At 36.8% G+C, this 17,849-nt stretch overlaps 1 long non-coding RNA gene across 1 annotated transcript in view; it reads right to left on the bottom strand.

Annotated features, from left to right (window-relative positions):
* Window positions 1-16,922, bottom strand: part of LOC139734538 (uncharacterized) — a 233,042-nt gene extending 216,120 nt beyond the window's left edge. The window contains exon 1 of the long non-coding RNA XR_011711166.1: window positions 16,194-16,922. This is a non-coding gene — a long non-coding RNA (uncharacterized lncRNA). The remainder of the gene's footprint in view (window positions 1-16,193) is intronic.
* Between the last annotated feature and the right edge of the window lie 927 nt (window positions 16,923-17,849).

Genomic DNA, 17,849 nt, shown 5'->3' with positions numbered 1-17,849 from the left:
GTTACAGTTTATTGAGAAAAATACAGATATCTCCTTACATTTTAGGCCTTATCATGAAAATTTTATATGACAGGATGTTTTGTGGTACAACAGACCTACACATACGCATTAAATGTCATATCTTTAAGAAAAAAAATAGAAATAAAGACTTAAATATCTGTAGGCCTACGTGCTCAGATTGGAACTGTGAACTGGCTTATAGCAAAACACATTCCATTCTACAGTTGTATGGCACACTCCATCAGTCCCAAACACAGTTTCAAGAATCCCATGTACACAAGAGTCAGTAAATATAAATGCATGCACTATGGATGCATGCACCATACTCACATAATCCAAGTTAGTTGGTTCATCCACAGAGGGAAATAAAAATGAGGCTTACTGTAAAACAAGGAATTTTCACGTGCACTTTAATTTCGCAAATTTCGCGAGCGCCAAGATTCGCGAAATTGAAATGCACACGAAAGTTCTTGCTTACACTATATGCATTGAACGCCAGTGGCACTTCGCGAAAATTTCATGCCACGAAAAAAGGCTGTCAGCTCCAATTCGCGAATATATCATGTTTTACAGTATCTCTGCCTCCTCTAATCAAGTTGCATGGGTCATGCCATTCCAAGAACTGATCGATGCACACATACAACTCAGCTAAACTCAAAATTTAGATAATGCCTCTAATTAGCTCTGGACCATAGATTGGCCAGGTCCACAAGCATGTAATGTGTTGAAATACACATTCACAAATGAGTCCTTTTGCTGATCAGAACTGGGATCAGTATGGTCCAACTCGCCCAACAAACTCTGTGAAAAGTCCAGACAATAACAGCACCACTGTGGGAATATAAACAAAGACCTTGAAACGTAGAAATAGCTTTCACAGTTTGGGGCTGCTGAGCTGAACATTATTGTTTGCTTTCCTAGCTCTCCCTATCACGCCCCATACCTATATCCTGCCCAGCCCAAAGTAGGGCTTATTCACATGTGAAGTAAAATACAAATGGTACGCTGTAGCATGTTTTCTAATTTCCAAGCATTAAAACTCTGAGATTTTCTAATGTAGATAAAAAACAAGAACAAAACAAAAACAATTGCAAATTTCTATGAATTTTTTCAGATCTTGATCACAAAAGTTTTCCCTCAGGAGTTTTGATATTGTAAATCATCCAAGTTTTACTAATTCAACAGACCCATTCACACACACATACACACACAAAAAAAAATTATCCCCATTTGGATCACAATCAAAATAATTGACTGTATCCATCACATTTACATATCAGCAAAAAAAAAATGATTAAAAAAATCACTTCGCTGCACATGAGAATATTTAAATCTCAGATCTGCACATAGTAAAAACAATGAAATATGATGACCTCGGTCACCCCTCAGTGTGGAGAATTTCACTAATAAGGAGAAAATAAGAAATCCACCTTGCTTTTACTGGACATCCACACTCTCTTATCGAGGCAAATCATCATAACAGGATTCAAAACAAAAATCAAGATGGACCAATTTCACCATCGCAGGGGCAGAGCATGATAGTAACAGATTTTTTTTTTAACCCAACCCGTGGAGGATGAGTCCCGAGTAAGTACTCGGGCAGGGGTCTATGATATGGGAAATGCGTGTTGTAGCAAAATCAAACCGTCCTCAATGGGTTATTTAAGAGTGTCAACATGCAAGTATTATCAAGTGTTGCATCACAATGCAAAAATCAACTTTTAAAATCATTACTTTCAGGTGTGTGTGAATGGGCCAAATGTCTAAAACTTCCTGCCAGGTCCATATACCTGCACTGCTTGCACTCAATCATCAGCTTCCGATCATGTTCTGCCTGCCCTGGGGTTCCTGCCTGCTTGTTCATACAAACACATCAAGCTGGAGATATACACTGACAGTATGTGGCCGCAGTACCGATACCATTTAAGTTTTGAACATAGTCACGGTGTATGTGTAATGCGATTTAGAATCACCCAACAGAGCAGAAGTTACAATACAGTGCATTCCCGTTTTCACAAATATGTGGTTACAACAAAATTTCATTGCAACAAATTATCAAAAATTCAGTTCCCAAAGTTATCATAAATATGTATAATATTTCATTTGTGAAGCTTTATAATGAAATTTCAATATAATGAATGAAAACTGCTGGTCACGAAAACTTCATTATTCAAACCCATTGAGGACGAGTCCCAAGTATACTTGGGTAGGTGTCTATGGGTAATGCATGTTGTAGCAAAATCAAACCGTCCTCAACAGGTTATAACAGGAGTCGCCTGCAAATCAAGTTTTATAGATTTCAGAGATGAAAACATATCAAGGTGTCCACATTAACCCATTGAGGACAAGTCCCGAGTATACTCGGGCAGGTGTCTATGGGAAATGCGTGTTGGAGCAAAATCAAACCGTCCTAAATGGGTTAAAGTTCCACCAGATGGCCCATCCACAATGGTGACTGGCTGTTTGCTATCAAAGACTACAACCTATCGCCTGCAGTACTGTGAAACAGGATATTTTCGCATGACTAATTTTTCGCACTTGGCTGGGTGAGAAGAGTTTCACATGTTTTTAATTCATTAGTGGAAAAATGAGCAAAGAACATGGGATTCCATCGGGATTCGAACCCGAGACCTCCGGATTGCTAGCCCGGTGCTCTACCGACTGAGCTATAGAAAGCCCTAGTTCAGTGTTCGTCCCAGAAACCCTGAATTCTCAATGCTCGAATGGTGAATCAAGACATCAACTATTGGAACTTATGGCAAGCAAAGATATTTGCGTGCTTTTATTTTTGCACTTGTTTCTGGTTGCATGAAATGCATGAAAATTTCCACTTTTACAGTATTACAAGTGTTCTAGAGCATTAACCCTGTCAGTGCCAAAGCATTTGTAGCTGAGCTTGCCAGGATCTTTCATCAGCACCCATTTATCAATCTTGACCTAATTATCTAGATTAGCAAGCCTAATAAAAAATGCAATGTGTCTTTGTCCAACTGGGGGCCTTTGCTGACACAACAGGATTAGGAGATTAAGGGATTAGGTAATCTCTATTCATCCACGATTATTTTACAAACATCTGTGCCAATCATCATGAGTGCCTCGGAAATTGATGAGGAGGCAAAGAAAGCGCTCCATTATTCACGCCACTCAACGAACAAAGCACAGTCTAAAGGTTAAAGACATTATCTTCCCACTTGCCTGGTACATGATAGAGCACTTGAGCAAGAGCCCTAATTCTTTTAAACAGACATTTGGGGTTTCTTATTACTCGAGCAAGTGAATTTAACATGCCCTGGCAAGAAAGTGACAAGATCTTTCAAAACTGAATTGACAGTAAAAGTTGCATGATATCCATTTTAATTGACCATATATGAGCTGGGATACCATCACATCTTGAGAAAATGGGGCAAGTCGTGCCATGTTTACATAAATGTGTATATGGGTGGGGCCAGAGCAGGAGAAGGAAGAAAAAAAGTTGCTTGAGATTCAATACAGTTGCATGAATAGTTGCTTTCCTGAAGGTTTGTAATAATAATAATAATAATAATAATAATAATAATAATAATAATAATAATAATAATAATAATAACAATAATAATAAGAAGAAGAAGAAGAAGAAGAAGAAGAAGAAGAAGAAGAAGAAAAAGAAGAAGATGAAGAAGAAGAAGAAGAAGACAGATGATGATGATGACGATGATGATGATTATTATCATTACTATTATAATCATCATCATCATAACAATACTGATAATAGTAATAAGTCACCAATTTCAGATGTAGGAGATGACTGCAGTCTATCAAATTTTTTACTCAGTTTCTATTTTAAAACAAAATATGACCACAATGGATTAATATTTTCTCTTATATAAAAAGGATTTCACCTTATCCTGCTTGAAATTATGCTGAAAAAAAAAGGTTCTAATGGTTGTCAATATCCAACTGGGGTTAAAAGGTAAGTTACAGCTATTGAAGTCCTACCTATTTATTCACAATGTTTAATTTTTCTACAAGAAAAAGGCAATCTTTATGCCAAGTGGGGAATGTTGAAGGATAGAGATAGTGCAGATGGACGGAAAGAGGTGAACACACTTTTATTGAGGCTGACAAGTTTCATGATTCAGAGCTGCGTGCACCAAACACGAGGTGACAACTTACAATTTTGGCATAATTACAGCCTAGATAAATTCTTGTTAAAATTTCATATCACGCACCTGATCACTCTACAGGCTGTGGTGGGAAGTAAAAAGGAATAGAAGAAAAAAAATCATGTTCATCTTGTCTTGCTGGAATAATTGCTTCCGACATCAATTTTACACAATGAGAAATGCAGAGCAAAGCTTTCAAACCCTTCATTTGAGAAAAGCAGAGCTTAGTTAACTAGCTGTGTAAGACAAGCTTACTCAGAATTTTGAAAGAACAAAGTCAACACTGAAATGACTGGGTGTATACTGGTGAATAGAATAGCTGTTGCTTTTCAGAGGAAAAATTACTAGAGGAAATGCAGTTTCACACTGCCAGCATGGCAGCCAATAGCAGTCGGTAATAACGATCCCAATGCCAATTCAACCTGTTTAAATGACTTTTTCCATCAATATTATACACTAATTATAATGACTCTCTTTTGTAACTTTTTCTTTTTCAAAACATGCTATTACAACTTTGAAGAGTAATTCAGAATGAGAACATTCTAAAGAGAATGTATAGTTTTGGTTGAGCAAACTTCACGTTTCTAACATTTCTGGTGAGATACTGAGATTTCAACCTCTTATGAAATGTAAAAGAGCATCTAATTCCATGAAGAATTCAACATTTATTTGATGAAAACTGGATTTGAAATGGCTGAAATATCCAAAACACAGCAATTCTAATAAAATGTGTGATCCACCTTTTATCATAACTGCTTTATTTGCTTTGTTTTTGGATGACTTGGCCATACCAAAACTGATTTTCATCAAATAAACTTTGAATTTCTCTTAGAATGGTATGCTGTGTAATATTTCATAAGTGGTTTCTTGGTATCTCACAAAAAGTTAAAAGCCCAATCATCATCTCCACCAATACTGTATCATCCCTTTTATCCATAAATTCATCTCATGATTATTTATTATCCATGGACTGTCAGTGCATAGTGTGGTGCAGCTGTCTCTTTGTGACACTAAGATCACTGGTGTAAGCTAGTGTGTCAGATGAAAGCTGATGTTATGATGCTACGGCACTGCTGAGCTAATTGTTCTTACAAAAATTTCTTCCATGAATCACTGAAAAATTGTTGTCACCCATTGATTGGTAACCATGTGTATAGCATTAAAAAATAGAAATGATTCCACAAAAAGGCGATTTATTTTTTTTGGTACCCCCAGGGCAAAAAACAAAACCAAAAAAAAAAAAAAAAACTGCACTGTATATGAAAGACATAACAATCATTCACACATATCACAACTATTTTCATCTAAAAAATTCTTATCAACTCCAAAACAAAGAACATTTTTGTGCTCTCTTTTGCACGGTTGACCCTCTGTAAAGACACACACCAATCCTAGATGATGCTATTGCTACATAGATCAGTATGTTGCTAACCCCTGCTTGTATGGGTCATTAAGAACAAAAAATATGGCAATTTCACAAATGGCACACCTGTGTCTTAAAGGGGAATTCCAGATCAGTTGAAAGTTATTCTGATGAGTGAAATCCCATATTAAGCACAACAATGACAATTTGATCAAAATCAGATCAATTTCAGGAAGGCAAGAGATTGTGAATTTTCACTAATTTCAACAAAACAGTTCTTGAACAGTCAATCCGAATATGCAAATGAGTGAGTTGATGATGTCATCACCTCACCTCAAAACTTGCCATACAGTTTGTACACAAAATCTTGAAATTTCAAACTTTTTGTCCAAATCACTTAGGCCTATATGCCCCATAACAGTCTCATCTGACTGATCACTATTTTGAAGTTATTCAGCCAGGAATAATATTATGTTTTACACTTTCATAACTGAAAAATTCAATTTTTATTAGTTGTTTTTTTTTCTGTGTGTACAATCAATGGAAAATTGTGAGGCGATGACATCATCAGTTAAATCATTTGCATATTCTTATCACAGCTGAAGTTTGTACTTGCCTGAAAGGAAAAAGCACTTGCCCATAAAAGCTGTTTGCATATTATTATTTGCTGTGAGGAGCTTCTTGACCGATGGGGCAAGTAATTTTTAGCATTTTATATAAAGTTTTACTTGCCCAACTTATAATTTGATTTGCCCCTAGTAAGTGGGCAAGTGCTAATGTTGAGCCTTGCCTATTGTGTCTCTCAAATGACTTTCCTGTTAGATTGAGGCACACTGCTACACCTGATTGGAGTTGCTGACTTTGAAACTAGGTCAACTTTGGATGGATCACAATGCGGATGGAAAAGTTTGGCAAGTTTTAAAACAAAGAGTCTGGGTGCATAAGGTTTCAACCTAAGATCAAATGAGTATTACAGCTACATGCAGTTAATAGTGATATTTTACATACAATATTTGAACTGATATGTACTTATGAATTCCATTGACCCTTTTTAATCCTGACTTGTAAACACCTCTGCCAATTTCAACTGGCACCCTTTCTTTTCAAATGAATCCAAAATATATTTCATCACATGCAATGAACTCAGCCTCGTTCCTGCATACCAGTTGAAGTGTAAATGCAAATCGATCTGACAGGAAGAGAGAGGAGTCCTACATTCAGCTCCGAGAATCCAGGGAAAGATAATCAAAGGAAGTACTTAGGAGTTGTTAAACTAGATGACCACTAGATAAACCCCGCAAACGTGAACAGCCTAATCAAGTTGCAGCTGTCTTAAACTTTCCTATAAAACCCACTCCTATTACTGTAGTTTCAAACGCTGTTTTAACACTCTATTTCTCCTCTTTTTTTTTTGCAATATCAATAGTAGAGTTGTTATCTCAGGGTATCCGCTTCTCAGTGAGGAAGGAAATGAAAGTAGAGGGTTCCCTCTCTTCAAACTTTCACAGCTTCCCAATTCGGAAACAGGCATCTTCTGAGCTGAATCTCTAAAAAGTTAGAAAATTGCAATTTGCAGGATTCCAGCTGCGACCTTCTGCACCAGAGCAAACTTTTTACAAAAGTTTGTGTGACAGCCACATATGTTGTATACAAGCTCACAGATTTTATACAAGCTTACAGATTTTTAGAAATTTATTGTAAACTTCGGAAGTTCATAATGTCTGTAAATTTTATTCCATATTATGCTTTCCATGTTTTGACACATACTTTCACCTAAAATGCTTGCTATAACCACATGTGCAATTTATTAACCTATTGAGGATTGACTGATTTTGCTACAACACGCATTTCCCATAGATCCCTACCCGAGTACACTTGGGACTCGTGCTCAACGGGTTAAAGCTCAAAAAAGACAATTACAATTTTTTGAAAGTCATTACATTTAATTCTTTGAATCCTTCTGTCTTGCTGTAATTGTCTGTATGCAAGGAACTGGCAATAAAATTTCTTGAGTTTATTTCATACAAACTAATATCCCAAACAGAACTACATCAAAACTGTTATCACAATACAGGGGCAGATCCATGAGTTCCGTAAAGCGGAGGCGCCTTTACAAAATTTAAGGGGGCGCATGTGCCCCCCCCCCCATTCTTTTCTTTTTATTTCTTTTGTTTTATAAACAAAAAATAAAGAGGGGACGTGCGCCTGGTGTGCCCCCCTCTGGATCCGCCACTGCAATATGCCCGTAAAAAAAAACAGACAAACAGTCAGCAAAGTACAGACTTTTCCCTCCATTTCCTATTATTCAACGGACAACGACACAGGTGCCAGACCTGTTTTACAATCACCACCATTAGCAGCAGAAGCATCATTAAACGAGATCCTCCAGCAAGTTATGAATAGTTGATCATGGTGAGGTGGGTACACAAATGAGAAAATGAAGATATTTAGTACCAGAGATTAGGATCTATAGCCATAAAGGCCATGTTTACAGTCCTCATAATGGTAGCAAGAAGGTTCCCAAAGGATATCAAAGTGTTGTAGTAACATGCTAAAATTTCTGTGTAAACATTTAAAGCGCCATCCTAAAAATTGAGGACATGTGGGGAAATGAGGAATTACAAATGAGTCAAATGTGTCCACAAATTTACAAAAGTCTGGTTAACACTCTTTATATTGGAACAATGAAAACTCATATTAACCCATTTTTACAGGGCATTTAGGACACACCAGCAGCACTCATCAAGTGCTCTAAACTCTGTATGAACAGACAACATAGGTCCACAGTGTTATAAAGTTGTGCCCCATTGAGGGTATGTTCAAAAGTATTCCTGAAGCACTCTAACTTCTACATACGTGGACACCACCATTTAAAAAACTTGAGATGCAGCATGTTACATGCTATGCATGGGTTTAAAGTTCAACTGCATGTGTTAAAGTTACCATGTATTAGTTATGCTACACTCAGCCACATTGTATGTGGTTTCTGCGGGCTGTGACTTGGTAGACCCCACGTTCACAGTCGGTTCCGCGTCACAGGGACAGTGAGAAGAGATCTGATTTATTTTACGACTGACCGTCTGCACTAAGTGCTATCGTTTGTCTCCAAGCTGCGCGGGGGCAATCACAGTTTGAGGCACGTCCTGCACGATTCACATGCATACATTTGACTCAAATGGGTGCTTTCAATTAACCCGTTGAGGATGGACTGATTTTGCTACAACACACATTTCCCATAGACATCTGCCCGTGTATACTCGGGCCTCGTCTTCAACGGGTTAAGATCATGCTCACAATTTCGGCTGTCCCTTGACCAGACAAACTTTATGGGGACATGGGAGATGTCCCCAGAGTGGGTGTCCACAGTATGGCTTTGGAGGGGAAAGTCTGTGGAGTAGGAATTTTTCCCCCAATGTGGGACCTAGAGTGAATGCACAGGAATGGATCATGAACGAACTCCAAGTATTCAAAGAGCACTCCTGTGCCAACTTTGTGTATAAATGGGTTATTAGGCTATAGATGATGAGTAAGTTTCACTGACCCATTAAGATTTCAGGACCTTAACCCAGGACACCCTACGCGGTACTGTATTGCAGGGACTTTACACTCTGCACTTGTGATGAGCACTATATTCATGTACGATATTAAGACTATTTTTTCCATGCAGTACGCAAAATTTTCAAGTTGTGGACTCACCCTATAGCAAAATGGCAATGTGATCAATGAATAACAAATTGCAGTCAGTGGAGAAAAGAACGACACTGTATTATTGATTATCTGTCACACTCCATACAACACTGCATACCAAAGGAGGGATAGCACAGGGGGATGTACAACATCACTTCGGCATGAAAGCATGCCCAAAATGTGGCCTTGGAAGTCACCTTCAACTTCAAGCAAGGTGAAAAACTTCCTAACACATATTAAAGTAAGACAGCGAAGGGGGGTAAGATAAACCGGGTGATCTGCAGCTACAGATAACAATCGCAATTCTTTTTATTACTTCTGGCCATCAATTCCCTAATGCTCATTGCTGTTGTCATTGTTGTCTGACGACACACATCATGAACTTGTGCTGCCTTACAGCGAGTGACAGATGGCAAAATGATTTCCGATGAAATGACTGGCTGATAAACTTTAGGCACGCAGATATCCGTGCCTGGGACGTAACGGAAGTAGAGTGAAAAGAGAAAAAAAAAACTTTCAGAGGTAGGTGAATATGTATTTCATACCTGACAGGATGTGATTTTCACACACATTTCTTTATAGACAGAGAATGGTTTTATCTTTCAGATAGCCTGATTTATCATGTCTGATTTAAAACTGTTACTCTTCCTTGTCATGATTAAAGGACAAGTTCACCTTCATACACATAAGGATTGAGAGAATGCAACAATATTAGTAGAACACATCAGTGAAAGTTTGAGGAAAATTGGACAATCGATGCAAAAGTTATGAATTTTTTAAATTTTTGTGTTGGAACCGCTGGATGAGGAGACTACTAAAGCTTGTGAGTCATATGCGTACAACAGTATAAAGAAAATGTAAAAGAAAATTCAACATATTTTCACTTTTCTCGCATAATAAAAGAGCACTTGACTTGCCTCTTTCTAAAGGCAGGGGGAATAATATTACCCATAACATTTGTCGGTAACGAGTCAGGGGAATGTGTACTTTTTTCAAAAGATGGAATTTTGTGAAATTCTCTTTATATTTTCCTTATATTGTTGTACGCATGTGACATCTCAGTTATTCATACACTGCAGTAGTCTTCTCATCCAGCGGTTACTGCAAAAAAACTTCAAAAATTCATAACTTTTGAACGGATTGTCTGATTTTCCTCAAACTTTCAATGATGTGTTCTACTAATATTGCTACATTCTCTCAATCCTTATGTTTATGAAGGTGAACTTGTCCTTTAATATCTACTATTCTAAATAATGAAGCGCCTCAAATGTCACCTCATATTACAATGTTAGAAGTTAAATTTGTACATTTTATACTAGAAATGTGAAGTTGTTCTCTGATGTGATACATTGTTATTGCTATTGCTGTTTCAACATTGTTATTGTTATTGCTGTTAAACAAAATACACTCAAACTCAAACTCAAACTCAAGGTTCTTGCATACTCTCAATGTGTGTTGAGGTACAAATGTAAGACCTACAAATTGTACAAAATACACAAAGGATTCAGTGTCTATCATGTTGGCTTCCAAGCACACCATCTTGTTTCACATCAGTCCTGAAATATGCAAGTTTTGCTACCTTTTAGGGCCTTGAATGGAAACTAGAGTGTAATAAAAGAATTGCTTATATGATGTGTTAATCTCAGCCAAAACATACCCAGTCTCAAGGTGAGATGCCCTTTTGTAGAGTGCACCCTCATCACTTATCACTGACATTGCTTAGTTCATCTGATTTTCCCCAATCTACTTTAGTATCTCCTATGGTTGAAAAAAAAAAACATGCTGATTGAGTTACTTCTCTAATTCATTGAAAGAAAAAAAGATGAAAGAAATCAATGGAGGGGAAAAGAAATTTAGAGTTTGATTTCAACTGAAGAGTGTTACGAATAGTTCTCACCTTTTTGGCAGACAAAACAAGCAATGGTTTCCATCCACTAAATTCCACTGAAACCTGAGACACACACACACACACACACACACACACACACACACACACACACACACACACACACACACACACACACACACTTGATGGATGGGGGGGGGGGGTGCTGGCTGTTTAACATTTTATCCATAATAGCAGAGTGCTCTTGCCATTTTCATCATTTCCACAAGCAGACAGGTCCAAAACACTGTTAAACACTATTCCAAATTTGGTGCTGAAAGGTACATTAAAACTACATACAAAGTGATACATAATGTGAATTAAATTATGGTTGAATTATGTGAATATCCCTACATGAACATAATATTGTATGAATAGGCCTATATACATGTATTTATTATATGATTATACATCAATATATTGCTATTGAATGTGCAAATAATCATACAGGAATGTGAACTGAATATAGTGTGTTTGACAGGGTTCATCACACATGATGGATTTACCAAATCATGTCTCATTACTTGTGGGTTATAGTCATATTAGAGTAACTCTTTCAATTTCTAGGAACCATACTTAAATTGTGTTATGTTCTTTTTTTATGTTTTCATACAGTAGAGGGAATTCTCATGGAATTGAACTTTACTATACTCATACTCGTAGTGATACTCAACTGTTTTGTTTCAATTGCAGCATTTTTAGAGAACTCCTTTATTCCTGGAATTGTGACTGATATTTCAATGGTCATTTAGACAGATAAAGTCCATGTTTCTGTCTCAGACTGATTTTATTCATTTTTTTTTTTAGATTTTATGAATTTCACCAGTAATATCAGATCATAAAACAGTTATGGATATGCAGTAAAATTCATAGTTGCAGAATTACTCCAGGATATCATGGCAGACTCCCTGTTTCCTTGACAAACACACACAACAAGCATTAGAATTACACAAATCCATGGAAAATTCACAGAATATTAGTTTTTATAAATATATCAAAGAAAAATTACCATTTATTATCAAAAGCATAGCAACTCTTCAAGATAATGTTGCTGCCTCACATCCAATGGATATGACTTGATTCTCTACTAGATTTCCTTGTTAAATTAATTTATCCCATATCCAAGCAATAGTTATTCATTCTTAAATGGCATAAACTATGATTTTATTTTTGATAAATTGTGACCTTCACTGTAAAACAAGGTAACAACATCTGGTTGTGTGTGGGTTTTTTTCTCCTCTCTCTCATATTAGATAAAGCGTTGGACAAGAAGATTTTCAGCTTAAAATGATGTACAACTTATCCAAATTAGATGTTTCTAATTTAAAAAAAAAATGAGATATGGAAAATCCAAGCACCAGAAAAGTAACATACAGTGAGCCAAAGGGCTCCAGATGTATAATCAATGAATATCAATAATCACTTCTTCTCGCTATGATATACACAGAAAGGGATTTGAAACTGCAAAAATCATTGCATGGGCAGAAAAGGTCAGGTTTTCCTGAAACTACTTGGTATAGTCATTTCAAAGAATATTATTCTACTAGATTATTTTTAGCTTTCATTGCTGCAGAACAGATGACCATCTGGCAAAAATTTATATGAAGTTCATGCAAACCTCCAAACAATATCTGGACCCCATTTTATCAAAAGATATAATAGATTATGAATTTCCTTAACACACAGGCTGCCATAGACTTATTTCATTTCATTTTATTTCATTTATTTCCACTTTCATAATTGGTTTACAAACTTTGCATTAAAAACAAACAGACAGACAAACAAACAAACAAAAATACATGGTGTCAAATATGATAGTGGCGGAATCATGAGAAGCTCAAAGTAGGCTTGTAATATTATGATAGAAATCAACTATATAATCAATTATAATTCTTCATAAAACAGGGCCCTGGTAGAAAATATGAAGAAAAACATTAAAGTTCTATAATACTGCTTGACACAAACTGATCATAATATTACCACTTATTAAATTTGAGCTCTGTAGAATAGTTTCAGACAAAAATCTATGAAAAGTGACTAAAAAAGGACCATGGTTACCCACAGCATATATTTCAGGGCCTTCAACTTGAGCAAATTTTCTTCTGTTTTGTATTTGTTTTGTGTGTTGTGTTTTTGTGTTTTTGGTTTTTGTTTTTGTTTTTGTTTTTGTTTTTGTTTTTGTTTTTGTGAGGTTTTTTTTGTTTTTTTTGTATTTGTTTTTGTTTTTTGTTTTTGTTTTGGGGGGTGTTTGTTTTTTGCTCTTTTTTTTGGGGGGGGGGGGGGAGGGGGTGATGCATGGTCATCATTAATAATGGCTACCTTGTTCCATCTGCATCAATTCATTTGACTGTTCTCCTTTGAATCATTGATTAGATTACCTCCATTTCAAACACATGAGAATCAAACTTTGGCCTTGAGATTATTATAACACAGTATCCTCCCAGTGAGTAGAAGGTTGTTATATCACCATTGTAAAACACATCCATGTACACGACAGTGCTGCTACACCAATAGTACCAACACACAGCTTCCCATTGATTGAACTATTGACTAGAATGCCTTATCATCAAGTATTAAATTCATATACCGGTACTCTTTTTTTTTCTACCTTACAGCTAGCTGGGTGTGTGACACATTATGATAGTAGATACCAAATGAGTTTGATATTGAACAAGCAATTTAGATAATGGGGAAAATGAATGACTTACAAACTGTCTACAAAGATTCCCAGCTGTTGGGTTGGTTTTGCTGTTGTTGTTGTTGTAGTTGTTGTTGTTGTTGTTGTTGTTGTTGTTGCTGTTGTAGTTGCTATTGTTGTTGCTGTTGTTGTAGTTGCTGCTGTTGTTGTTGTTTTTCATAATCAAATGTATCACTTGCATCTTTATTCCAAAAGATCATAGTGTTGGATCAATTGGAAAAATTACCTCTTTCTGATTTACTATTTCCTAATATCCCAACTATCCAGAGAAGGGTTGAACATTGTTGATAAACTGGTAGATAAGTATTTTGACATTCCAGCTTTTTGTTATGACTCCCGAGAAAGGTGCACATATTTCCCGCTAAACATTCCCAGGTTATTTCCAATACATGGTATTTGATATTTTACATGTTTTAGAAACAAGTCTGGATATATTTTATATTCCCTTCGGAGAAGATACAAAGCATTTTGAAGACTTTGTTGAGTAAATCCATAAGTCACCGTTCTTTCAAGTCTGGGTTTTGAATTACAAGTTTTATATCTCACTGGGTATATGTCTGCATCCATGAGAGTTCAGAAATATATCAAATTGCATGTTAAGGAGAGTACTCCTTCACCTGTTCATACCCACAGGCCAAGAGCATTCACAGGTATGCATTTTGCCATTAAATTGATGGAATCAGACCATACAGGTAGTCATTCTGGTAAAGGCATAATTTATCAAGGTGTATTCTGAAGACTCAGAAAGACAAAAATGAATGTCAGTTGAAACACACAGATACATACCATTGTCACACATGCAGTTTTCTTAGTCATTATTTTTTCTTTTTCTTTATACTTCTTGTCAGGGACAGCTTAGCAAATGAAGAGTTTATTCGCAAAAACCGATTAGTCCATTTTTGAAGATTTTGAAGTACAGTCTCTGTCATAAAGTACAAAATAATGCCTTTTAAATGATATATTGTCACTACATATAAAGGTACATTTTTGAAGTTATGGTCAAAAGAAGCAAAAATTTTCTTATTATTCACTTTATTTTTCTTGACCTTTAATCGCAAATATCTCCATTTGGCAAATATGGACTTATCGGTTTTTGCGAACAAACTCTTCAAATTGATGTGATATTTCAGTTCATGGTGAGGATCCACTCTATGGCTTTGTATTCAACACAAATAGATAGATAGATAGATAAGTAGGCATAGATTGACAGATATGCATGTATTATGTATTTATTAATATAAAATATACATTATATATCATACTATATATCATACTAAGTATATTGCAATGGAAAAGAAAAACTCCATCAAAAGATGCAACATCTATCAGATCCAATCCTACACAATGCAATAACAATCAGAACTATATACCCACCACATCTTATTCTATCTATGATACAATCATGGTACAATCAAAGCTGTGTAAATGTCTGACAATTATGCAGCCAAAACAACTCAACTTTCAGCAGTTTCAGATAAAAAAGTGGGTCCATCAAAACAAACCATCACATGCTTTATTTATTCCAGACAGTATCAATAAATTTGTATTCAGTACAACTAAAAGAGCACTAATCAATCAAAACATGGTTTGAAATATTTTAAGAGAACCCTCTAAAACAAAATGAACAAAAAGTCCTTAAAATAAGAACATAAACCACAAATTCATCAAGTCCCCACCTGACGAAAATTCCTGCCAAAATAATATAAAATGAAGGTGCCTTGTCGAATTGTCCTTGCTTCATATATATACACTGTATATATATATAATATCTTTAAATTGGTTAAGTGGCTGAAAAGATTATCTAGGTGGGGGGAAACAAAATTAGTTTTGAGAAATGAGAGAAAATGAAATTTGAAAATGAAGGATGAAGAATCAAGAACAGACTTTAAGTTTGGGTTTTTCATATTATTTTCCTCATTCACAATAGTTCATAATATCATTATACACCACTGAAGGATGAAAAATACACATACAGGTATTGTCTCAAGAATCCTTAATCTGCACTATTTTGCACGAGGTAATTGATTCCTTGTAGGAGAGGATATGGAGTCATACAGACAGATCACATACATACATAGTCACATGATGAGCACACAAACCTACACATCACGTCATTTTGTAGTCATTTCACTACAAGGTTTATTGAGTGGGATTAGCTAGAATTTAAGAAATTAGCAGCATGTGTTTCTCTTCACCTGTGACCTTCAAATGGAAACCGACATCTTACCCAACACCAGATGGTTCATTACCTCTATTAAAAGAAACAGTTTTTCTTCGTAGTGACACATTAATTGGGGTAAATTGTAAGTGTTTGGGTTCAAAGTCGAATACATACTGCAAAATACTAGTACTGTACTGTCAAACGGTCTCACGAGACCCGATAAATGAACGAGAATGAGTATAATGGGTGTAACTTACCGATGGTGAAAGAAGGACTAACATTAGCTAGGATGCAACTAATGCTTGACGGTGTGCAGAATTTGCCGTTTCGGGCGAAAATCGTATTGTTGCGTTCATGAGGAGGATGCTAGAATAATGCAAGCGGCTTTGTTCACGCACTGCGTGCATCAGTCGTCCGACATTATCATCAAGAAATAGATGCAGCATTAATGTCAGTCACATTTCCCTCGCCTTTTGCCATTTGGCCACTGCTGCGCGCCTTGGATGACAGCAAATTTATTCCACCGTTGATGACGGAGTGCTCGGCAGCTTCGCTTCGAATCTCACGCAGAGATGTGCGAGTGAGCTTGTTTGGTGTTCAACAGTTGTATCGTGTATCGCTAGGGAGACTGGCTATGTAGCCTTACACCGGTGAGAACGGCATCGCACGTTCCCTATCGAATCGCATATGCGGAAATCATCCTCACTTCACAAGGCGTAGTCAATAATATGCAGTTGTCGGAGGTGCAAAGTTCCTTTCACAAGTTTCGTTCAACTGATGTGTATGTGTCTCATACATCACCTTTCAATTTATGTACAGGTAGTCATACTCTGTGAGTGGGCAGGTTTTTTGACTTTATGAACCTGTTCAGTGAACTAGCTGCTTGGCTATTACGATACGATACTCCTAACAACAAGAACAACGAATATATAATATTTATAAATATACCAGCGCGCTGTGACCTTACCCGGCGAGCACGACGTACACGCGACTGGGCTGTTCAGGGCCCCGTGGCTGGGATAGCAATCAGTGCAGGCGAGCCGAAGCGAGGCGATGATGATATTGGCATGTCATTACATTACAGCCAACCCGTAATCATCGTGTATGAAACCGCGGTGCAATCCTTAAATCATTTCAATTACGTTCGTGGTGGCTAGTGGTGAACAAGGCGCAGGTAAATTTTCGACACCTTTTTAATGCAAAATCTCAAACGACATCGGAAGGATTCGAATACAATGTACGTCACGCTGTTGGTAAGGTATCCTTCTCGTCGTCTGCGGTGGACGATTCCTTCTTTCTCTCATTTTCTCGTCAGGTCACCAAGTCTTTAGAAAAGAACATCTTGTGCTCATCTGCTCCAATCGATCCGTTGTCATGGTTACGGCAGGATCCTGTTTTATGTAATGTAGGGAGCGCTTGCTCTTTAGGACAATGGATGCCCTCATCTTCAGGAGAGAGGTGTGTCTGCTGATGTGGTACACTCGCAGGGTATTCCTATAGTAGGGTGTTAGTATACGGGTACAATATGTATCACTGGCTACCCCCCCCCCCCCTCCCTCTCTCTTCCTCTCCATCTCTCCCATTCTCACTTTCTCACTTTCTCACTCATTTTGATTTATATTCATACTGTCATATCCAGATAAGAGTACCAAAAATGTTCGTTTTAGCTAAGGGGCTTATCTTGCCATCAAAATAGGAACGATTAAAGCTTAGAGACGGCCCATACATAGATGCCGCCGATTTTTATGACTATTCACAGAAAAGACATGGGGGGGGAGGAGCTTTATACCAGGTAGGGCCCACTTGCGGCTGGAGTAAACGTTCTTGTTCACATTTGGATATCACGCCAGTAATTTTATTAGCTCTTCTCAAAGCTCTGGTCAACTGAAAGAGGAGAAGGGCCTTTTTTTTTT

The sequence above is a fragment of the Diadema antillarum genome, unplaced genomic scaffold (assembly GCF_040938485.1).
Source record: "Diadema antillarum isolate AM-2024a unplaced genomic scaffold, OU_Dant_1.0 seq00000532_RagTag, whole genome shotgun sequence".
NCBI classification, from domain to species: Eukaryota; Metazoa; Echinodermata; class Echinoidea; order Diadematoida; family Diadematidae; genus Diadema; species Diadema antillarum.
The sequence above is the reverse complement of the archived record's forward strand: the minus strand, read 5'-3'. Positions and strand labels throughout refer to the sequence as shown.